General features: G+C 45.1%; 1 protein-coding gene across 2 annotated transcripts in view; it reads right to left on the reverse strand.

Moving 5' to 3' along the window:
- LOC125453585 (interleukin-5 receptor subunit alpha-like) overlaps positions 1–15334 on the reverse strand; it is a 59680-nt gene extending 44346 nt beyond the window's left edge. For both annotated transcript variants that reach the window (XM_059646799.1, XM_059646797.1), the window contains exon 1: positions 15101–15334. The gene's annotated coding sequence lies outside the window, so the exon portion shown is untranslated. The remainder of the gene's footprint in view (positions 1–15100) is intronic.
- Positions 15335–25068: the final 9734 nt, after the last annotated feature.

Consider the following 25068-nt stretch of genomic DNA (forward strand, 5'->3'; position numbering starts at 1 on the left):
AAAGCGACCAATGGATATGGGGAGAAAGCAGGAAAAGGGTAGTAAATTAGATGATCAGCCTTCATCATATTGAATCACATCGCAGATTTGAGGGGCCAAATGGCCTAATCCTGGTCTTATTTTTTATATTTCTATGTTTAAAAATGCCCATGGAGAAAACAGTTCTTTAGCAAAGTAACATGAATTTCAAGGAGTAGAGCTAAATGAACACAGCAGGTCAAGCAGCAAAGGAGCAGGAAAGCTGGCATTTCAGGTCTGGACCCTTCTTCAGAAAAGGGTCCTGACCCAAAACACCAGCTTTTGTGCTCCTCTGATGCTGCTTGGCCTGCTGTGTTCATCCAGCTCCACACCTTGTTATCTCAGATTCTCCAGCATCTGCAGTTCCTATTATCTCTGAATGAATTTCAAGACCTTGAATATCTCAGTTTACCATGTATAGCTGCATTTTTACTGACTGCAATAAAGAGATTTTGACAGAGTTCTAAGGTTCTCTTTGGCCTGTCTCTCTTGAACCCAAACTTTCAGGTGTGACCCTAAAACCTCACAATAAACGACCCTTGCAAGGGTTGCTACCCCAACTTTGTGTTCCCCTACAGAGAACAGTCTTCAGGAGGTCCTGGACAAGAGGTTGGATGGGTATGAGACCAACACAATGGAGAGTTTGAGGTGCCATGGGATGGGGTGGAAGTAGATGTCCATGTGATGAAATTATCAAGAATCAACTGTACAAGTGACACACCTTCCTAGCTTGGAAAAATATTGTTGTTCTTGCATTGCTGCTGGGTCAAAATCTTGGAATGCCCTCCTTAAAGGCATTGTGGGTCTACTTACGGCACATAGACTGTAGCAGTTCAAGAAGGCTAATCACCGTTATTACCTTCTCAAGAGCAGCTAGGGCTAGCAATGCCCATGTTCCAAAAGTGAATTCACAAAATTACGCCGGCCCAGTATTGCCAACCCTACCTCTTTGGCACTCAGGTACAGCGAAGCCTGAAATTTGATACTAAATCCTTCAAGCAACCAGCAACTTGCACATGATAGATGTAAACTGTGTGGGCAATCACCTTATCTCAGTCATTTAACAAAGAGAGGGTTTAGATCATTCTATCATTAGATTAATGCTTTGTGCACTTTGTGTTTGTCTTCCATTCAGCTTCGTAGGTCACTAAATTGAGACCGTCTCCTCCGTCCTGCTGATCCCTAGTGCCTTGCATCTGCAGCTACTGATGTCATTGCTAATTCTTCTCAATCTTTCCAAATCCTTCAGAAATCTGGGCCCATCTACTTTCCATTCATTTATGAATCCTTGAGCTTTGAGGTAATTTCAGTTGTTCCCCTGCTATAAACACATACTCATATTTATCAGAAGGGAAAATTTTCCTATTCTATCATGAGGTTCACCTATGGAAATGAGGCCTAGGTTTTAAAATATTCTCTGCAAAATCACCTATCACTTTCTGTGTAAAAATGTGGCTCTCACATCTCCTCTGAACTTTCCCTCTCTCACCTTCAATGCATGCCTTCAAGTATTAGGCTTTTCAAATGTGGAGAAATGATTCTCACTATCAACCCTATCAACATCTCTCATAATGTTATAAACTTTGATCAGAAATTTTTCTATTTGCTAAGGTTTTGCCCATCCCAGAGTGTTGCAGTTGGTGACTCTGCTCAGCCCTGCAGTCAGTTACACCAGACAAAAAGATTGAACGTTTTAAAAGATTTTTGCAGGCACGTAACAAGTCCACACACAACGCCCTTGAAGCCAGGTCAAGAAAAGATCATGGGATCTGGCAAGATTGTTCTTCGATTTGACAGAATGACTCAGACATTTCAATAAACTATCAAGCAAAACATTGACAGACAGCAATGAGGCTTTTCTCTGCTTGACCCTTTTGATCTTCACCTGGTCTCACTGTCTCCACTCACTGTCCCGGAGGTAGCTGTGGTTGGGAAGAGTCTTCATTCTGGAAAGTACCTTTGCAAAGAAGGCTTTTCTGCCTAGGTACATTCTGAAAACCTCCACAACACTGCTCTATGGGCAGCTGCTGTCAGTGAAAGATGCTGTTTAGACAGACAGAAACTTGAACTGTTGTGGAGCTGTCCAGAGCCAAGTGTTACCAACTGGCATGCTTCAAGTTCCAAGACTAAAGCTTGGGGCAGCCACTGCAAAAGGCTCAACTGCATAAGATCATAGTCTAAAGCTATAGCAGACTGCGGGGCCAGAAACTGTACAAACCCCCATGGACTATACTCAGCATTTCAGGCCTGGCCTGGAATGCAAATATACATTCAAAATACTAAATAAAAACCGAAACAAATTCTGAGGAAGGGTCACCGGACCCGTAACTTTAACTCTGTTTTTTCCTTCACAGATGCTGCCAGACCTGCTGAGCTTATCCAGCAACTTCTGTTTTTGTTCTAAATATTAATCTGTGTGTCAAGAGGCATCTCAAAGAACCACATTACTCTCTCCGTGACTCCCTTGTTCGCTCCACACTGCCCTCCAACCCCACTACACCCGGCACCTTCCCCTGCAACCACAGGAGATGCTATACTTGCCCCCACACCTCCTCCCTCAACCCTCTCCCAGGCCCCAAGATGACTTTCCACATTAAGCAGAGGTTCACCTGTACATCTGCCAATGTGGTATACTGCATCCACTGTACCCGGTGTGGCTTCCTCTACATTGGGGAAACCAAGCGGAGGTTTGGGGACCGCTTTGCAGAACACCTCCGCTCAGTTCGCAATAAACAACTGCACCTCCCAGTCGCTAACCATTTCCACTCCCCCTCCCATTCTTTAGATGACGTGTCCATCATGGGCTTCCTGCAGTGCCACAATGGTGCCACCCGAAGGTTGCAGGAACAGCAACTCATATTCCGCTTGGGAACCCTGCAGCCCAATGGTATCAATGTGGACTTCACCAGCTTCAAAATCTCCCCTTCCCCCACCGCATCCCAAAACCAGCCTAGTTCGTCCCCTCCCCGCACTGCATCCCAAAACCAGCCCAGCCGGTCTCTGCCTCCCTAACCTGTTCTTCCTCTCACCCATCCCTTCCTCCCACCTCAAGCCGCACCTCCATTTCCTACCTATTAACCTCATCCCACCTCCTTGACCTGTCCATCTTCCCTGGACTGACCTATCCCCTCCCTACCTCCCCACCTATACACTCCTCTCCACCTAACTTCTTTTCTCTCCATCTTTGGTCCGCCTCCCCCCTCTCCCTATTTATTCCAGAACCTTCACCCCAATCCCCCTCTCTGATGAAGGGTCTAGGCCCGAAATGTCAGCTTTTGTGCTCCTGAGATGCTGCTTGGCCTGCTGTGTTCACCCAGCTTCACACTTTATTATCAAAGAACCACATGTTGAATTGAGAAAAACCATATTAAACTTGTCTTAATGACAAATTTGAACAGTACTGTTCCGTCTAAATGTTAAAATAAAGTACATTTTGTGGAAGGAAAATTGCAGGTTTCAGTATGTGGAGACCTGCAAGCAACTCACAATGACATTAAAATCCAGCCCTAGCTACACCTTAAAATCAAATACAAACTGTGGAATGCTGATAGGCCGGAGGTGAATGCATGTCTGGTCGCGGTATCCTACTAGACGGGGTTGAAACTTCATCAGAATTCAGTCAGAACCATTTCCTCTGGGACCTCGGACCATTCTCAACACCTATCTATATTGCCATGGCGCCTTCCCCTGCCATTAAACAGTCCTTGAAAGTGGTGTCATAGGTAGATGGGGAGGTGAAGAAGGCATTTGGTACACTTGCCTTTATTGATCAAAGCGCTGACTACAGGAGCTTGGGCATCATGTCACAGCTGTACCAGGCTTGGTAAGGTCACACTTAGAGTACTGCGTATAATTCTGGTTGCCCTGCCATAGGAAGGACCTCATTAAACTGGAAAGGGTGCAAAAATGATTTGCAAGGATATTGTAGGAACTAGGCCAAGGATTGGAGTTACGAGGAAAGACTGGATTAGCTGCGACTTTTTTTCCATGAGGGACATGGATAGTGTGAGTAACAAAGATCTTTTTTCTAGTATAGGGGAGTGTGAAACTGGAGGGCATTAGGTTTAAGGTGAAATATTTAAGGGGGAATATTTAAAAGGGGCCTGGGAGGCTACCGTTTCACACTGAGGATGGTGTGGATAATGGAACAAGGTGCCGGAGGAAGTGGTAGAATCGAATACAATTATAACATTTAAAAGTCATTTGGATGGGTATAGGAAAGGTATCGAGGAAACGGGCAAATGCTGGCAAACAGGACTAGCTCACTTTAAGAATGTGGGTCAGGACGGACGAGTTGGGCCACAGCATCTGTTTCCAAGCTGCATGACTCTAATCACAGAAGGTGTAATACCTGCCCATTTACTTTCTCCCTCTTTAGCCGAGGCCCCAGACACACCCTCCAGGTGAAGCAGTAATTTATCTGCTCAATCTACTTGACTGTATTTTTTGCTTACCATGTGGCATCCTCCACACTGGGGAGATGAAATGCAGACTGAGTGACTGCTTTGCAGAACACCTATGTTCTGTTCATAAAACTTATGCCAAGCTTCCAGCCACCTGCCATTTCAACACACCACAATGTTCCCATGCCAACATTTCTGCCACAGGCCTGCTGCAGTTGTCTATTGGACCTTAGCACAAGCTGGAAGAACAACATCTCATTTTCTGCTTGGCCCTGCAGTCACCAGGACTCAACATTAAGTTCAACAAGTTTACAGCCTCATTCACTCCCTTCCATGTTTTTCCACCCACTCCCACCCGTGTCATGGTGGTCGCACGGTGGCTCAGTGGTTAGCACTGCTGCCAAACAGCGCCAGGGACCCAGGTTTGATTCCACCCTCGGGCGACTGTCTGTTTGGAGGTTGCACGTTCTCTCTGTGTCTGTGCCGGTTTTCTCTGGGTGCTCCGGTTTCCCACAGTCCAAAGGTATGCAGGCTAGGTGGATTGGCCTTGCTAAATTGCCCAAAATGTTCAGGGATGTGTAGGTCTGGTGGGTTATAGGGGGCTGGGCCTGGGTGGAATGCTCTGTGGGCCAGTGTTGACTTGTTGGGCTGAAGGGGCTGTTTCCACACTGTAGGGATTCTATGACATGAGTGGCTTACAGCGCAGCCTGCCTCTACTCTCTTACTCATTACAACTTATTTCTTTTCTTTCCTGGCCTTCTGTCAATAAACTCCTCACCTGCCTTCCCCTTTCACAACTCTCTCTATCTCTATCTCTGGTTTCCATCTATACTTATCTAGAGCCTCTGCACCCACTTTCCCAACTTCATCTTCTGCATAAATACCACTTTCTCCTGGATGCTACAGTCCAGATGAAAGATCACTGAACTTGAACTGTTACCTTTGCTTTCTTCCCACAGATGCTGCCAGACCTGCTGAGATTTGACAGCAATTGCTGCCTTTGTTAACTACACCTTGTTGGTATTTTGTGAAGGGATCACTGAAGTCGACTGGCTTCAAGTCAGATGTGCTTTCTTTGGTAAGGTAAAGCTGCCAGCATGTGGTAGATTATCAAAGTGAAGAAATGTAGAAAAGTTTAATCGAAAGTGAAAGTAGAAAACCCAACAGCAATACCACCCGCAGCCCGCATGCTCCACATTCTTTGAAATAGTGAGCACAAGATCAATTTCATCTACCTCACAGACTCTGATGATGATGATGATAATAATGATTTAAATCATTGCCACTTACACCCAAGTACAGTGAAAAATTTTGCTTGCGAGAAGTACAAGCAGATCTGAGTAAGCAAGAATGTACAGATCATACGTTAAAAAAAATTTGGACAGAGTAAGGCATACAGGTTACGCCACAAATGTACTCGAGGCAAGATCAACATTAACAAGATCAGCATCATCTGAAGTTAGAGAGTCCATTCATCAATTTAATCACAGCAGGGGAGAAGCTGTTCTTGAACTGCTGGTACATGTGTTCAAGCTTCTGTATCTTCTGCCTGACAGAACAGGTTGTAGGAGATCATTATGGGGGTGAGAAGGGTCATTGGTGAGGTTGGCAGCCATTCTGCAGCAACAAGGTACGTAAATGTTGTTATAGGTGGGAGGTTGACTTCTGTGCTGGTCTGGACTGTGTACACAACCTTCCTTATGGTCCTGCCCAGAGCAGTTGCCATACCAGGCCGTTCTGCACCTGGACAGTATGCTATCAATGGTGCATCTGTAGAAGTTGGTGAGGGACATTATGGACACGCCAAATTTCCTGAGCAGCCTGAAGAAGAGGAGGCATTGTTGCACCTTCTTGACAGTTGCGTGTATGTGGGAAGTCCAGGACAAATTTCCAGTTATCATCACTCCCAGGAACTTGATGCTTTCTACACTCTCAATCTCTGCTCCATTGATGTAGATAGGGGTGTGTTCTCCTCCTTTTTTTCTGAGGTAAATGATCAGTTCTTTAGTTTTGTCAACATTGCACCACATCAAGCATTTGATCTCCTTTCTGTGCTCTGACTCATCATTGTTTGACATCCGTCCTCCTATGGTGATGTCATCAGTGAACTTGTAGATGGCATATGTTCAGAATTTGGCGACACAGTCGTGGGTGTACAGGGAGCACTGTAGGGGGATGAGAACGCATCCTTGGGGGGGCACCAATGTTGAGTGTTATCGTTGAGGAGGTGCAGTTGTCTATCTTCACTGACTGAGGTCTATTGGTCAAGAAGGTGAGGATTCAGTTGCAGAGGGCAGAGGTGTGTCCTAGGTCTTGGCGTTTTGAGTTCAGTCTGGAAGGGTTAACAGTGTTGAAAGTGGAGCTGTAGCTGATGAGCAGGAGTCTGGTTTAATATTCCACTAGCTGGGCCAGAACAGTATATGCACATTAGAATATTACCTGTCATATCTCCTTTTAATGATTCTGAGGGGACATGACAAGGTATTTATTCAGAAGGCGTTTCTACGACTGGGGGAGTCTCAAACCTGGGGATATGAGGGAACACTCTAGATTAAAACTGAGATGCAAAGAAATTTCTTCTCACTGCTGGTGATGAATGTCTGGAATTCTTTACCATGGGGAGTTGTGGAGGATGGATTAGTAAATGTACTTAAAGAGGAGGTAGATAGATTTTTTGAAATTTCAGGGAGTTGATGACTATGGGGAGCTGGCATAAAAGAAGAGTTAAGACCTGAGGCAAAACAACTATGATCTGATAGAATGACAGGGCGGCCTTCATGGGCTGAATGGCCTACTTGTCCTCCTCCTGCTGCATTTTGGAAAAGGTAAATCAGGGCAGGACCTGTATACTTAATGACAAGGTCCTGGGGAGGATTGCCTATTAAGGAGACCTTGGAGTGCAGGTTCATAGATCCTTGAAAGGAGTCACAGGTAGACAGGTTAGAGAAGAAGGCATTTGGTCTGCTCGCTTTTATTGGTCAGTGCATTGAGTATAGGAGTTGGGAGGTTATGTCATGGCTGTACAGGACATTGTTTAGGCCACTTTTGGAATACTGCGTTCAAGTCTGTTCTCCCTGCCATTGAAAAGATATTGTGGGATGTGAAAGGGTTTAGAAGAGATCTACATGGATGTTGTCAGGGTTGGAGGGTTTGGGCTATAGGGAGAGGCTGAATTGACAGGCAGTATTTTCGATGGAGTGTCAGAGGTTGAGGGGTGACCTTTTAAAGGTTTATAAAGTCATTAGGAGCACGGATAATGTGAATAATCATGGTCCTTACCCCAGAATAGGGGACTCCAAAACCAGGGGACATAGGGGAAAGCTATTAAAGGGACCTCAGTGGCAACTTTTCATGCAGAGGGTAGTGCATGTATGAAATGAGCTGCAAGAGGAGGTGGTGGAGGCTCATACGATTACAACATTTAAAAGGCATCTGGATGGGTATATGAATAGGAAGGGCTTGGAGAGATGAAGGCCAAAAGCTGACAAATGGGACTCAATTAATTTAGAATATCTGGCTGGCACAGACAAGTTGGGCAAAAGGGTCTGCTTCCATGCTATACATCTCTATGACTCTATGATTTATTTTGTCATGTCCAATAGTGCCCCATTTCTTGTTAGTTGGTGCACAAGCCAAAGGCTTTTGCTTGGTTTTTGTAGTTTCATTGGTATGTTTCAATGATCTTTTCTAATTCACTACACGTGAAGCAACTGACTGGGAACTGCAAACTGAGTTTTAAAAATAAATCTCAAACTTCATCCGTTAGATCAAGAAAGTGCTGGTTTTGCATGTGAAAAAAGAAAATAAACAACTGCATGCATTTACTGCTCACTGCCAGTCAAAAAGCTGCAGTGAATCTTCCTCCGAGGGTTTTCAGTTCCTCTTTGCAATTCAAATCACCATTACAAACCATCATCTCCAACACCATTCACGACCTCATCACCTCAGGGGACCTCCAACCCACAGCCTCCAACCTCATTGTTCGCTAAACCCGCACGGCCCGTTTCTATCTCCTTCCCAAAATCCACAAACCTGCCTGCCCTGGTCGACCCATTGTCTCTGCCTGCTCCTGCCCCACCGAACTCATCTCCACCTATCTGGACTCCATTTTCTCCCGTTTCGTCCAGGAACTCCCTACCTACGTCTGTGACACCACCCACGCCCTCCAATTCCCTGGCCCCCAACACCTCATTTTCACCATGGACACCTGTATTCCACATGCAGATGGCCTCAAGGCCCTCCGCTTCTTCCTGTCCTGCAGGCCCGACCAATCCCCCTCCACTGACACCCTCATCCGCCTAGCAGAACTTGTCCTCACCCTCAACAACTTCTCTTTCGATTCCTCCCACTTCCTACAGACTAAGGGGGTGGCCATGGGCACCCGCATGGGCTCCAGCTATGCCTGCCTCTTTGTAGGTTACATGGAATAGTCCCTCTTCCGCACCTACACAGGCCCCAAACCCCACCTTTTGCTCTGTTACATTGATGACTGTATCGGCGCCACCTCTTGCTCTCCAGAGGAGCTCGAACAGTTCATCCACTTCATGAACGCCTTCCACCCCAACCTTCAGTTCACCTGGGCCATCTCCAGCACATCCCTCACCTTCCTGGACCTCTCAGTCTCCATCTCAGGCAACCAGCTTGTCACTGATGTCCATTTCAAGCCCACCGACTCCCACTGCTACCTAGAACACACCTCCTCCCACCCATCCTCCTGCAAAAATTCCATCCCCTATTCCCAATTCCTCCGCCTCCGCCACATCTGCTCCCATGATGAGGCATTCCACTCCCGCACATGCCAGATGTCCAAGTTCTTCAAGGACCGCAACTTTCCCCCCACAGTGGTCGAGAACGCCCTTGACCGCGTCTCCCGCATTTCCCGCAACACATCCCTCACACCCCGCCCCCGCCTCAACTGCCCAAAGAGGACCCCCCTTGTTCTCACACACCACCCCACCAACCTCTAGATACAACGCCTCATCCTCCGACACTTCCGCCATCTACAATCCGACCCCACCACCCAAGACATTTTTCCATCCCCACCCTTGTCTGCTTTCCGGAGAGACCACTCTCTCCGTGACTCCCTTGTTCGCTCCACACTGCCCTCCAACCCCACCACACCCGGCACCTTCCCCTGCAACCGCAGGAAATGCTACACTTGCCCCCACACCTCCTCCCTCAGTCCTATCCCAGGCCCCAAGATGACTTTCCACATTAAGCAGAGGCTCACGTGCACATCTGCCAATGTGGTATACTGCATCCGCTGTACCCAGTGTGGCTTCCTCTACATTGGGGAAACCAAGCGGAGGTTCAGGGACCACTTTGCAGAACACCTCTGCTCGGTTCACAATAAACAACTGCACCTCCCAGTCGCGAATTATTTCCACCCTCCCTCCCATTCTTTAGATGACATGTCCATCATGGGCCTCCTGCAGTGCCACAATGAAGCCACCCGAAGGTTGCAGGAACAGCAAGTCATATTCCGCTTGGGAACCCTGCAGCCTAATGTTATCAATGTGGACTTCACCAGCTTCAAAATCTCCCCTTCCCCCACCGCATCCCAAAACCAGCCCAGTTCGTCCCCTCCCCCCACTGCATCCCAAAACCAGCCCAGCCTGTCTCTGCCTCCCTAACCTGTTCTTCCTCTCACCCATCCCTTCCTCCCACCCCAAGCCACACCTCCACCTCCTACCTACTAACCTCATCCCACCTCCTTGGCCTGTCTGTCTTCCCTGGACTGACCTATCCCCTCCCTACCTCCCCACCTATCTTCTTTTCTCTCCATCTTCGGTCCACCTCCCCCTCTCTCCCTATTTATTCCAGAGTCCTCACCCCATCCCCCTCTCTGATGAATGGTCTAGGCCCGAAATGTCAGCTTTTGTGCTCCTGTAATGCTGAAGGGCCTGCTGTGTTCATCCAGCCTCACATTTTATTATCGTGGATTCTCCAGCTTCTGCAGTTCCCATTATCACCATTCCTTGTGCATCTGTTTTCATTCAACAATCAAACCTGTCAGGCATGGCTCACTAAGTAGTGCCTTGAGTCAGAAAGCAGTGTGTCCTGAAATCCTTCCAGAGATCGGAGTAAGGGGCTGGCACCCCGGGGTAGCACAGAGAGCTCTATGCAGACTGTCACAGGTGTTTCAGAGATAGTAGGAACTGCAGATGCTGGAAAATCTGAGATAACAAGGTGTAGAGCTGGATGAACACAGCAGGCCAGGCAGCATCAGAGGAGCAGGAAAGCTGACGTTTCGGTTTGGGACACTTCTTCAGACCCATTTCTGAAGAAAGGAAGCAACCTGAAACGTTAGCTTTCCTGCCCCCCTATTGCTGCCTGGCCTGCTGTGTTCCTCCAGCTCCACATTGTGTTGTCTCTGGTATTCCCATCGACTGCTTCCATAACACCATCAACAGAAATAATTACACAACTCACCACTGACACACAGTGGCAACAGCGTACACCATCAATATGATACAACACAGCAACTTACCAAGACTCCTTCACCAGCACCTAAAAGCACCACTGCTACCATGGAGAAAGAATTGGACACCACCATCTGTAAGTATCATTCCTAGTCATACATCACCCTGATTTTGAAATATGTCGTTATTCCATCACTATAGCTCAGTCAAAATCCTGGATCTATTCCTCATGGCACTGTAGGTTCACCTACACCACAGAACTGAAGCAGTTCATGAGGGTATTGAATATAAACAGCAGCTAGGGTCACTACAAATGTACAATTAACAAATGAAAGTCAGAATGAGCACTGCGCTTGAGGTAAACAAAGTAAGTGCCTTCTACAATAGATATATCAATCTCCCCAGGGGATTTAAAAAAAAACAGTAAATTTGCATATGGAAATACAAATGCATTCTAAATGCTAGCCTTAGCTCATTTGGTAACAGCTTTGCCAGTATTTTAAAAGATTGTGTCTTCAAGACTGACTACAGTGCCTTGTCTATGAAGTCCAAGCTGCATCAAAAGAACGTGAATGTGACATAAAACCAGCACCGTGTCTGTTCTGTCAGACAAATTTCAGCAGATCACAATGTACTGTTTGAAGAAGAACAAGGGAGTTCACCGTGGCGTCCTGACATCAAACCTCATACCATTTCATTGGAGATGAGTTTATCAAATAAATTCTTTGTGGAAGTCTGTGTATCTGTTATTACGCTCTTCCATAAATTCCTCTTTGTGCTATCGTCTTGCACTGCATCAGCCTATAAACTCAGCTGGCTAGCGGTCATTAATGTTAATGTGATTTAGCTTAAAAAAGCCCAAATCTGTGTTCGTGTCGAAATTTATATCGGTACCATGAGAAGAGTGCATGAAAAGCAAAACATTAATGGGGTATTTAATAGAACAGTTCAAATCTATAAAGAGTTTTGATGGCGCAAAACGGGCTAATTGTGTCCCCTTGCAGGAGGATCACGGACTTGAGGTAATTGATAAAAAAGATAACAAACAGAGGAAATATGAGGTAAATTTTTGGCAATGAAGTGATGTGACATGGAATGCACTGTCCAAAGGAATGCCAGAAGCAATTCAATAGTAACTTTCAAAAGTGAGTTTTAAATTCCATATTGCAGGTTTAATTGAGAGATGTATGGAAGTACTCTCGGAGAGTCTGCATATATACCTTGAGGCAAGTGGCCTTCCTCAAAGCTGTAAAGTAATACAACGTGCTCAATCCGTAACATTACATCAGAACTAATACTACAAGATGATCAGAGGGTTAGATAGGGTGGACAGTGAGAGTCTTTTTCCAAGGATGATGACTTCAGCTTGTGCAAGGGGGCATAGCTACAAATTGAGGGGTGATAGATTTAAGACAGATGTCAGAGGCAGGTTTTTTACTCAGAAAGTGGTAACGCCCTGCCTGCCTATGTAGTTAACTCAGCCACATTTAAACAGTCCTTGGATAAGCATATGGATAATGATGGGATAGTGTAGAGGGAGGGGCTTAGATTAGTTCACAGGTTGGCGCAACATCAAGGGCCGAAGGGCCTGTTCTGCGCTGTATTGTTCTATGTTCTATATTCTATTTCTGAGCAACCATTTTTGCACAGCAATAATTTACACAATGAGCAGAACTTTATTTTTGAATTTATTCTTTTATGGGATCTAGGTGCCTTTGACAAGGCCAGCATTTGTTGGTCACCCTTAATTCCCTGCGGAATGCATGTGACCACTAGATCACTTCAGAGGACAACCACATTGCTGTGGATCTGAAGTCAGAATTGCAAATTTCTTTCTCTTAAAGACAATAATGAACCAGGTGGATTTTTGCCAAAGTTGATGGTCATTGTCGTAGTCACCATTAGAGAGAAGGCTTCTCTGTTTCATAAAAATGATTTGAACTCAAATCAAAGTATTAATTAAAATCTCTGAATGATGTATCAAATGTCGTTACCACTACACCACCATCTACTATTTATACCACAGATAACATCTATCAGGGCTGTACTGACACAACCTGACAGTATTTAAACAGACACGCACATAACAAATACACACGATTTCCCATGCAAGTTACCCTGCAGAGAGAACGCCAATGTGAAGCACTGGTACAAATTAAGCAGTTTAAGTCTGATCTCATGGCCAAAGCTTCACTAAAACAAAATAAAATAGAAATGCTGGAGAAACTCAGCAGCTGGAGACATTCAGGACAGCTCTGAAGAAGGGTAATATTGCGATCAAAATATTAACTCTCAATCTATTTTCTCTCCACAGATGCAGCTGAGCTTCCCCAGCATTTCTCTGTTTGTGTTTCAGATTTCCAGCATCCACAATACTTTGATTATTAGACGCAGGAGCAGAGGTAAGTCATTCAGCCCACTGGATCGACTCCACCATTCAACAAGCTTGTGGCTTTAAAGATCACATTCCAAATGTGTGACCCTTAGCCCTGAGGTTATGTCATCTGATCCCTAGAGTCTCCCACTGGTGAACAAACCTACCCTGTCAAGTCCCCTATGAATTTTCAATAAGGCCACATCATTCTTTTACACTTCAACGAGTACAGGGTCAATCTACTCACACTCTCTGCATGAGACATTCCCTTCATACCAGCCCAAAGAACCTACTCTGAGCAGTGTCCAATGCTAGTACACCTTTTATCAGTGTTACAGTGCATGGTCTGCACACTTAACTGCCAAGCTCATGACTTTAATAATATTTGGTCAGTCCAGTGGTTACACTACTATTTATGTCATGTTGCATATTTGAAGAAGTATAATTGCTGGCTACCAAACAACACTATTCCCATTGATCTTTCTGATCGTGAATTATCTATGTTTGGAGTGACAGCAAGAGTTCATAAAGAGAGCAACAAGGTGAGAAAAAAAAGTTCTCGTTATTCAATCTTGGATGTTTTAAACCCATTATCATAAGTGGAACGCCCTTCAGAGAAGGGGAACATCATAGCTGGAAGCTGAGCAGTTTTCCATCCAAATTACACACCATCCGGACAGGAGTATCCATTTCTTCATCATTTAAAATCCCTAAATTGAACATTGGATATAGTTCTGGTCACCCTACTAAAAGGAGGATATTATTGAACTGGAGGGGGTTCAGGAAAGATTTACCACGAACGGAAGGTTTTAGTTATAAAAGACTGGACAGGGCGGGACTTCTCACTAGAGCATAGGATGCTGAACAGTGAATAGAGGCTTGTTAAATCATGAAGGACAGAGGGAAAGTGAATAGCGAAGGTCTTTTCCCAAGGGTGGGGGAGATCAATACTAGGGGTTATATATTGTTTAAGGTGAGAGGAGAAAGATTTAAAAGGGACAGGGTGGGGGCAACTTTTTCACATCGAGGGTGTTTCATGTACGGACTGACCTGCCCGAGAAAGTGGTACAATATTTAAAAGACATTTAATCAGGCATGTGGTTAGGCAGGTTTAGAGGGATACGGGCCAAACGCAGGCAAATGGGACTAGTTTAGTTTGGGAAACTTGGACAGCGTGGGCGAGTTAACCGAAGGGTCTGTTTCCGTGCTGTATGACTGGGAACACTTCCAAAACAACGAGCCGCAGCAGCCGAAGCCTGTCAGCACCTTCTTAACAGCCACTTAATGGCTGTTCATGAGGGGTGATCCTGCCAGGAATGTCTATCTTGAAAAAAACCAGGGACCAGAAGAATTTTACCTTTAAACTGCATCACTCAGGATTTAGGGAAACAGTTTCAGAAAGCAGTTCGCAATCAGTTATCTACGTTCAAACTTAAGTGGCTGGTACGTAGAGCAAAAAAGGCGGGGGTGGGGGGTGGAGTCGACCACTCATCCTTCGCAGAGCGCTGTTGTTTTGGGAGTGGGAGAAATGAAGAATTGTGCTCAGCAAGAGCCCACGCAGGCAAGCACTAGATTTCAGCAGTTGGCTGAAGGACAAACACACAAAATAGTGCAGTGGGATCTCGCAGATCGACCCGAAGCCGGGGTAGGGTTAGAGAGGTAGTACTTTTTAAAAACCTGCTCAGGATACGTTGTGTGTGCGCGTGTCAATGAGGGAGCGGCGGCTCAGTAAAGAAGTTAAAGATTCAAATGTCTACCTTGGGTTCTGAATGCGGGAGAATCCGGCACCTACAACAGTGCACGCCCATTGCAGCCCTTACCTGCCTTACTAATTACAGACCGAATGGTTTAGGGAATTTCATTAACATAAACGAGCCACTTACCCAACGAATGGCCAGTGAGGGCTCTCCTCTCAGTCCCAATGTTAATCCCAAAGTCTTCCAAACAACATTCCAGCTGCCCCAAGCCTTCTGTTACACAAGAGGCAATTTAGGATATTCTGTCCCAACCCTCCGTCTCAAAATCCATTTCCTTAGTGACTCACTCGGAGATGCTGTCAGCCTTCCCTGCAAACAGCTATCAGCTCCATCGATCAATGCCAGCTGCTTGTGCTGAGGCGTGTGGCTACAGACTCCAGCTGTCACTCCAGCGTCGCAGCAACAAGGCAAAAAAAACACCCCAGCAACAATAACATAAAAGCTGAGGAGGTGAGGCTGACGATTTAAAATGCACAAGTACGCAGAGAAGGAAAGACAGGGAACGAGGCCCTTTGGTTCATCGTGTCCATGCATCTATCAGGCACCGATCAATGCTACACAAAGAAAAACCGAAAGAAACGCGGATGCTGTAAATCAGGAACGAAAACAGAAGTTGCTGGAAAAGCTCAGCAGGTCTGGGAGCATCTGTGAAGGAAAAAACAGGGTTAATGTTTCGGGTCGGGTGACCCTTCCTCAGAAAACTGTATCTATGCTATTCCCCTTTTCTCCGGCACTTGGTGTCGTGTGCTCCCGCATTTCAAGTGATCATCTAAATACTTCTTCAACGTTGCAATGGTTTCCACCTTTACCGACGTTTGAGCATATTAAGACCGTATTAGTTCCAGATACACACTGCCCTCAGGGTGAATTTCTTCTCTTCTAAACATTTTAAATATATGTCTCCTGTTCATTGATTCCCCCTAGTTTAGTTTGGGCTTATGTTCCCCACAGGCTGGTTGGACCAAACAGTCTGTTTCTGTGCTGTATGACTGTACCCTATATATTTTGTACACCTTAATCAAGTCCCTTTACTCCTGCGCTTAACCTTGTCCACTCTAAGGAAAAAAATCCCAGCCTATCTAGTCTCTCTTCGTTGCTGAAATGAAGAAGGGTCATTACTGATACCTCTCCACAGATGCAGCCAGAGCTGCTGAGATTTTCCAGCAATTTCTGTTTTTTGTTTCAGATTTCCAGCACCTGCAGCCCTCTCTCTTTTCATCCTGGTGACTGTCTTCTGCATCTTCTCTCGGGCAGTCACATCCTTCCTACAGAGTGGCAACCAAAACTGCACACAATACTTCACCTGGGCCTTAACTTGGATTATACAGAGCCACATCATAACTTTCTTGCTTTTGTATTATATCTCTCAACTATGGCAAATCTTTCACATGCTTTCCTTAGATAACAAAGTGTGGAGCTGGATGAACACAGCAGGCCAAGCAGCATCTCAGGAGCACAAAAGCTGATTTTGCGGGCCTAGACCCTTCATCAGAGGTTTCCTTATCCACCTTATCGACCTGCCTTACTACCTTCAAGCAGCCTTTCATTATGGTGAAGCTCAACCAAATCTTCACCCATACATGGCTTCACAGTCCCTGATTGATAGCTGAGTAACTCTGTCCCTATCACTGGAGCAAAAAGGAAATATTGTGGACTTCATGCCCCAAGGTCTGTTTACAAGTTGAGCAAAATAAAAATATGGAAGCTATTGTAGAGCATTGACAGCTTTCCTACTAACATAGCAGCAGATTGGGGTTTGGTTAGCTCAGTTGGCAGTACAGCTGGTTGACAATACAGAATGATAGCACCCTGGTGTGAATTCAATTTCTGCATCAGTTGAGATAACTTGAAAGGATTGACCCTCTCTCCTTACCTGAGGCATTATGCCCCTCAGGTTAAGTCACCACCAGTCATCTGTATCTGATGAGAGAGCTTGATGAATATAACTTTGTTTTATTTAGTGGCAGATGCTTAGAAGGGCCATCCACTCTCATGGTGAAGCAATGAATGGATTTAGAGTTGTAGAATTTTTGCACCATTTCATGGAATCCCTGCAGTGTAGAACCAGGCTATTAAGCGCACACAGACCCTCCGAAGAAAACTCCACCAAGACAAGCACCCTACCCTATCCCTTGTAACCTTGCATTTCCCATGGCTAATCCACACATCTTTGGATACTGGGGAAATTTAGCATGGCCAATGTGCCTCATCTACACAACTTTCGACAGCGTGAGGAAAGCAGAGCACCCAAGGGAAACCCACGCAGATACAAGGAGAATGTGCAATCTCCACACGGACAGTAGCCCAAGAGTGGGATCGAACTCATGTCCTGGGGTGCTGTGACGCAGCAGTGCTAACCACTGAGCCATCGTACTGCCCATGGCCTTTCAATTCATTGTGACCATTCTGGTCATCAAGTCTATTCTGTCTATTCTAACCCAGTTTTCCAGCATTTGGCCTGTACCCTTTGTGCTATGACATTTCAAGTGTTCATCAAAATAGTTCTTAAATGCCTTGGGGGCCTTCTTGTGTCACTTTTTAGGCAGTGAGTTCCGGATACCAGCCTCTGGGTGATTTTTTTTCCTTCAATCCCCTTCAAAACTGCTGCTCCTTAACTTAAACTTGTTCCCCTGGACAATGACTGGGGGGAAATATTCCTCCCTATTTAACCTGACTGTTCTCCTCAGAATATTGTATACCTTAATCAGATTCTGACCACTGTCCCTCCTCTTACCCTTTCCTACCTCAGCCGTTTCTGGTAAAAAAAAACAATCTCAACTAAATAACCGTTCTTCATTAAAAAAAACCATTGCAGGCCAGGCAATATCTTGGTGAATCTCCTCTGCGTCCTCTCTCTTGCAATCACATCCTTCCCATAGTATGGTGACTAGGATAGCCTAACGAACATTGTATATAGCTCCACCATAACCCCAAACAAAAACAGAAATTGCTGAAGAAACTCAGCAGATCTGGCAGCATCTGTGCACCCAAAACATTAATTCTACTTTCTCACCACAGATCCTACTGAGTTCCATAGAATTGTAGAATCCCTACAGTGCAGAAACAGGCCCTTCAGCCCAAACCAACCCTCAGAACATGCCAACTGTCCACACATTACCCACCTAATCTAGGCATCACTGAGCACTGTGGGCAATTTAGCATGGTCAATCCACTTTGCCTACACATCCTTGGATTGTGGGGGGAAACCAGAGCAGCTGGAGGAAACCCACACAGACACAGGCAGAACGTGTAAGCTCTACACAGTCATCCAAACATGGAATTGAACTTGGGTCCCTGGCACTATGAGACAGCAATGCTAACCACTGTACCACCCCATACAATGGCTTGTTTCTCCAGCAATTTCTGCTTTGGTTTCAGATTTCCAGCATTTGCAGTTCTTTGTTTCTTTTTTTCCACGAAAAGCTCCTTGCTCTTGTATTAATGCCAGAACTAATAAAGGCCAGTATTCCACAGGCCTTCTTATCCACCTTATCCACTTATCATGCTGCCTTCAAGGATGTATGACCATGCACAGTAAGATCGTTTGATTGTCTGTAATTCCCAGGGTTCTCCTATTAAATGCCTTGTCTTGTGGGGTAATCCTTCAAAAATGGATCACTTAAAGTCTATTAGGATTGAATTTGATTTGTTATTGTTCAGCCCCAACTATTTATACAATCTTGCAGTCTAAGGCTTTCCTTCACACTATTTACCATGCTATCAATTTTCATGTTAACTGTGAACTTACTGGTCATACCTCAAGAGTCATGTCTAGATCATTAATGTAAGTAACAAATACTAACGGACACCACCGACCGCACCCCCCCACCCCACCCACCACCGAAACTCATGGTACATCACTGGACACAGGCTTCAATAACAAAAGCACCCATTGATGATAACCCTTTGCTTCCTGCCGCCAAGCCAATTTTAGGTCCTATTTGCCAATTTGGCAAATTGCCCTGGACCGGGTTGACTGTTAGAGTCTTAATGAGGCTGTCATGTAAGACATCATCAAAAGCTTTACTGAAGCCCATGTAGCCCACACCAACTGCACTATTCTCATCTGCACACATAGTAACCTTGAAAATTTTGATTAACTTTGTTGGGCACAATCTCCACCTTACAAAGCTATGTTGATTATCCTTGATTTTTCCTTGCCTTCCAAGTAGAGATCAATTCTGTCCTTCAGGTGTTTTTTTTTGAATAACTCCTGGGGATTGATGCATTCTGCCAAGTCATTGCTGGTTATAATGTCTGGGATAAATTATGAAAATTGAGAATGTTTTAGAGGAGGCATCAGCAGGGTATTCAACCTGTACAGACACTCCACTATATCTCTGCCTTGGAGGCTCCTAACCAAGTGGTTGAGAAAAAAACCATCTCTTCTATCACGTGTAAGGGCAAGGGCAGTAGGAAAATTAGAATGCTACAATCTGTCCACTCCCACCCCGACTTGGGGCAAAATCTCTCCCCTTATCTGTTTCTGGGCCAACTTGCTAGCAGTCCATTTCAGATCTGTAACCTTACATCAGAACAGAGCAAAGTTAGAAATATGGTTTTGCATTATTCACATAGGATACAGTTTAAAAAAAGGGATGATCCTTGATAAAGTGGAGGGCAAGGCAGATTAAATGGCAAGAGGCTGCAGGGGGTTGTGAGGGAACCAACAAGATAGAAATCTACTGCCTATTGAAGACCAGGTAATGACTAGATTAGATTCCCTACAGTGTGGGAACAGGCCCGTTGGCCCAACAAGTTCACACTGCCCCTTGGAGCATCCCATCCAGACCAATCCCCCTATAACCCACACACCCCTGAACACTATGGGCAATTTAGCATGGCCAATCCACCTAGCCTGCACACCTTTGGGCTGTGGGAGGAAACCCACGTAGACACAGGGAGAATGTGCAAACTCCACACAGACAGTTGCTCGAAGCTGGAATTGAACCCAGGTCCCTGGCACTGTGAGGCTGCAGTGCTAACCACTGAGCTACTGTGCTGCTCAGCCACGCAGCTTTCAAGTCAGATGACCCAGGCCTTTACAAGAAATCCAGGTACGACCTCTGCAAGACCATTGAAGATGCCAAGAGGCAGTACCGGGCCATGTTACAGGCCCAAACCAACCACACAGACTCCTGCTGCTTGTGGTGAGGCCTACACAACATAAACGGATACAAAATGAAGCAGAACAAGACAGCAGAAATAAACACATCTCTCCCTGAAAAGCTCAACGCTTCCTATGCTTGGTACGAGCAGAATGCCAGTGGTGCGGTGACATGTGCACCAACATCCCTGGACTCACGCGTTCCCTCAGTCACCGCTGCAGACACCAGACCAGTCTTTCTGAGAGGAAACCTGAGGAAAGTGATTGGCTCAGACAGAGTCCACGGCTGTGAATTTAGACCCCATGCCATACTGACATCTTCAACTTGTTACAATCTGAAGTCTCCACCTGCTTCAAGAAGACCACCATCATCCCAGTACCAAAGACAACACATGCAACATACCTCAACAACTACCATCCGCTGACACTGGCCTCCATGATCATGAAGTGCTTCGAGATGCTGGTCATGACCCGCATCAACTGTAGTCTCCCAGGCTGCCTCAATCCCCTGAAATTTGCCTACTGGCGAAACAAGTCCACAGCTAATGCCATTTCTCCAGGCCCTACACTCATTTCTTGAAGATCTGGATAATAAGGATACTCAAGTCAGGCTCCTACAGGTTGACTGCAGCCCCATCTTCAATGCTATAATCCCTACTAGACTATTCTCAAAAATCTGAGACCTAGGTCTCAGCTCCAACCTCTGTAACTGGATCTTCAACTTCCTGACCCACAGACTGCAATCAGCGGAGAGAGACAACAGCACCTTTTCCATGATAATCCTCAACGTTGGAGCCATGCTAGATGCATACTCTGTGTACAGTCAAGACTATGTAGCCAATTTTCGTAAGAACGCCATCTATGAGTTTGCTGACAACACCACCGTGGTAGGCCGGATAACAAACAACAATGAGTCAGAATAGAGGAAGGGGATAGAGTGCTTGGTGTCATGGTGCAATGATAACAATCTCTGTCTCAGTACCAGCAAAACAAAAGAACTGATCATTGACTTCAGGAAGAAAGGACGAGAACATTGCCACCATCTACATCAACAAGGAACAAAAGCATCAGGTTCCTAGAAGTGACAAGAACCAACAAACTGTCCTGGACCTCCCACATAGATGCGACAGTCAAGAAGACACAACGGATGCCTCTTCTTCCTCAAGTGGCTTAGGAAGTTCAGCATGGCAGTAAGGACCCTTATAGATGCACCATGGAGAAGATTCTATCTAGGTGCATCACAGCTTGGTACTGCACTGCTCTTCCCAGGACTGTAACAGACTACAGAAACTTATGTGTACTGGTCATGTAGACGGTCATGTTAGCCAACCTCCCATCTATGGACTCCATCAACATTTCTTGTTACCACGAAAAGACCTCCAACATAATCAAAGATCCCTCCCACCTCAATAATCCCCTGTTCTAACCTCTTCCATCAGGCAGAAGATACAGAAACTTTAACATAAACACCAACAGATTCAAGAACAGCTCCTTTCCTGCTGTTATTATATTGCTGAATAGACCTCTCTAACTTCAAATCTAACCTTGTCTTTGCTTTTCTGCATCTCCTGTGCAACAGTAACTTTGTATGCCTTGTTCTGTCTAAGTACCCTATGATCTGTAAGCCTTTGTTCGCTGTAATCTGCCTGCACTGCTTGCAAAACAAAGCTTATCAGTACTTTAGTATGTGACAACAATAAATCAAACCAAATCAACATCTCCTTCCATAGCGTCCATCGCCAGGTCCAATATACTCCCTGCTAATTCCAACTGAAATTCTACCGTTCATATCTTGGAACAACCAAAATGACTTAGTTAGGGGAAAGGGCTCCAAAACACATGCTGGGTGGGGGAATGGGTTCTCCCTCCCAGCGCTTCCTGATGCATCATTGTCACTCTAATCGAAGCTTGTTAAAAATCTAAGTTTCATACATAAATCTTTCTCCAAAGATATGATGGCCAGGCAGAGAGATTAATCATGAATAAATGCAATCCTGGAGACCAGTTACTAGTGGTGTACCGCAAGGGTCGGTGCTGGGTCCACTGCTGTTTGTCATTTTTATAAATGACCTGGATGAGGGTGTAGAAGGATGGGTTAGTAAATTTGCGGATGACACTAAGGTCGGTGGAGTTGTGGATAGTGACGAAGGATGCTGTAAGTTGCAGAGAGACATAGATAAGCTGCAGAGCTGGGCTGAGAGGTGGCAAATGGAGTTTAATGCAGACAAGTGTGAGGAGATGCACTTTGGTAGCAGTAACCGGAAAGCAAAGTACAGGGCTAATGGTAAGATTCTTAGTAGTGTAGATGAGCAGAGAGATCTCGGTGTCCATGTACACAGATTCTTGAACGTTGCCACCCAGGTTGACAGGGCTGTTAAGAAGGCATACAGTGTTTTAGCTTTTATTAATAGAGGGATCGAGTTCCCGAACCAAGAGGTTATAGTGAAGCTGTACAAAACTCTGGTGCGGCCGCACTTGGAGTATTGTGTACAGTTCTGGTCACTGCATTATAAGAAGGATGTGGTAGCTTTGGAAAGGGTGCAGATGAGATTTACTAGGATGTTGCCTGGTATGGAGGGAAGGTCTTACGAGGAAAGGCTGAGGGACTTGAGGCTGTTTTCATTAGAGAGAAGAAGGTTGAGAGGTGACTTAATTGAAACATATAAAATAATCAGAGGGTTAGATATGGTGGATAGGGAGAGCCTTTTTCCTAGGATGGTGACGGCGAGCACGAGGGGGCATAGCTTTAAATTGAGCGGTGAAAGATATAGGACAGATGTCAGAGGTAGTTTCTTTACTCAGCGAGTAGTAAGGGAATGGAACGCTTTGCCTGCAATGGTCGTAGATTCGCCAATTTTAGGTTCATTTAAGTCATCATTGGACAAGCATATGGATGTACATGGAATAGTGTAGGTTAGATGGACTTGAGATCAGTATGACACAACATCGAGGGCCGAAGGGGCTGTACTGTGCTGTAATGTTCTATGTTCTAATAGTTTTTTTCCAGAACTTTGTTTAGAATTAGAGAATAGTTACAGCCCAGAAGGAGGCCATTTGTCCCATTATGAGCAGAGAGGCTCTATTCAAGAACACCTCCTCTTTTATAAACAAAAACAGAAATAGTTGGAGAAACTCAGCAGATCCGGCAGCTTCTGCTGGAAGAAAGAACATCAATGTTTCGGAAGAAAGCAGAATCAATGTTTTCGCTCCAGTGACCCTTTCTCAAAACTAACCCCTTTGTAGGGGGTAGCACAGTGGCGCAGTGGTGAGCCCTGGTCCCTCACAGGGCCAGGGACACAGGTTCAATTCCACCCTCAGGTGACTGTCTGTGTGGAGTTTGCACATTCGCCCTGTGTCTTGTGTGGGCTTGCTCTGGTTTCCTCCCAAAGCCCAAAGATGTGCATGCTAGGTGGATTAGTCATGATAAATTGCCTGCAGTGTTCAGAGGTGCATAGACTGTGTGGGTTATAGCAGGGTTGGTCCGGTTGGGTTGTTATGAGGTTTGGTGTAGACTTGTTGGGCTGAAGGGACTATTTCCACACTGTAGGGATTCTATGATCTAAAAGATTCACAGGACTCAAAATGATGACTGCACTTTCACTCCAAATATGCTGAGTTTCTATGGCTATTTCTGTTTCAAATTTCCACTTCTGTTAAATTTGTTCATCGGAAATGAGTGTTGTTGGGATGTATTTATTTCCCACATTAATAGTCAACTGCATTGCTGTGGGTATGAAGTCAAACGTAGACCAAATTTCTTTCTTCAAGAACGTTAGTGAACTAGGTATGTTTTTAACGACAATGGTCACCATTAGTTTGCATTTAATCCCAAATTTTGTTTCTGCTTCATCTCAAATGTCACCAGCTGTTATGATGGGGTTTGAATCCATTTCATCATAATATTAACCTTTTAGATTATGGATTACTAACCAGTGATACACCATTACATGACCTAGCATTATCACAAAGCCCTGTGAGCCTCTTTTGTCATCAGTTAATTATCTAGGTCTCTGATTAAATCTAAATCTATCACACTTTGTCATTTCAATTCAGATTACAAACATGTGCTGCGAAAATGAAGTTTTTCCAGAAGTTGTTGTTGGTTTTTTTTTGGCCAGTCATCTTAAGTTGTTACCCTTTGGCTGTTGAGCCTTCTGCCAAATAGAACAACTTCTCCCCGGTTGATTTCGAACACCTCGCTCACATTTCCTCTCCAGTGCCTCCTCTCTAAACAGAACAATCCCAAGTTATTTAGTATCCTCTTGCGGTGCCTCAATTCCCATTGAGTTCAATTGGTAGAAACAGACAGGCAGATAAAACAAGGTTTATTATTGAGCCTTACGCCAGCAAGCACTTCTTCACGCAAAGTGATTATTATCAAGCATCTGAAAAAGAATTGCAGAAACCCTGCTGGGAAATCGCACAAACTTTTGCAAGACAGGTCTTGCTGCTGGCATATTGCCTCGATGGAGTAATGCTTCAACTAAGCGTTTGTTAAGAGCAGCAGACTAACAAATCGTCAAAATTACCATGGCAGCGTTACCTGATCAATATAGATTGCAAAAACATCTTATGCCGCATCTTTAACATAAAACCTACATCCCAAGTCTTTTTTACAGAGGTGTAGACAGATGTAAGGGGGCACTGAAGCAACTAAAATCAAATGCTGAGGAGAGCAGACCTGTCTCCAGTCACAAAGGATTAATAGCTTATAATGCGTTTCATATTTCGAGAGGCCAACATTCCCAGGGTTACTCCAGAACTGTTGTGCAAAATATCAAACAGCCAAGGAAATGAAGCAACCAGTTGAAACAAGCAAAAACAGACAATGCTGGAGAAACTCGATAGGTCTGGCAGCATTCAGTGGAGACAGAGAGAGAGGGAGAGAGAGAGAGAGAGAGAGAGAGATACAGAGTTAACACTTCGAGTGCCATGATTCTTCTTCAGAACATATGAAGAAGGGTCACAGGTCTTGAAACATCAACTT

The sequence above is a fragment of the Stegostoma tigrinum genome, chromosome 6 (genome assembly GCF_030684315.1).
Source record: "Stegostoma tigrinum isolate sSteTig4 chromosome 6, sSteTig4.hap1, whole genome shotgun sequence".
Taxonomy (NCBI): domain Eukaryota; kingdom Metazoa; phylum Chordata; class Chondrichthyes; order Orectolobiformes; family Stegostomatidae; genus Stegostoma; species Stegostoma tigrinum.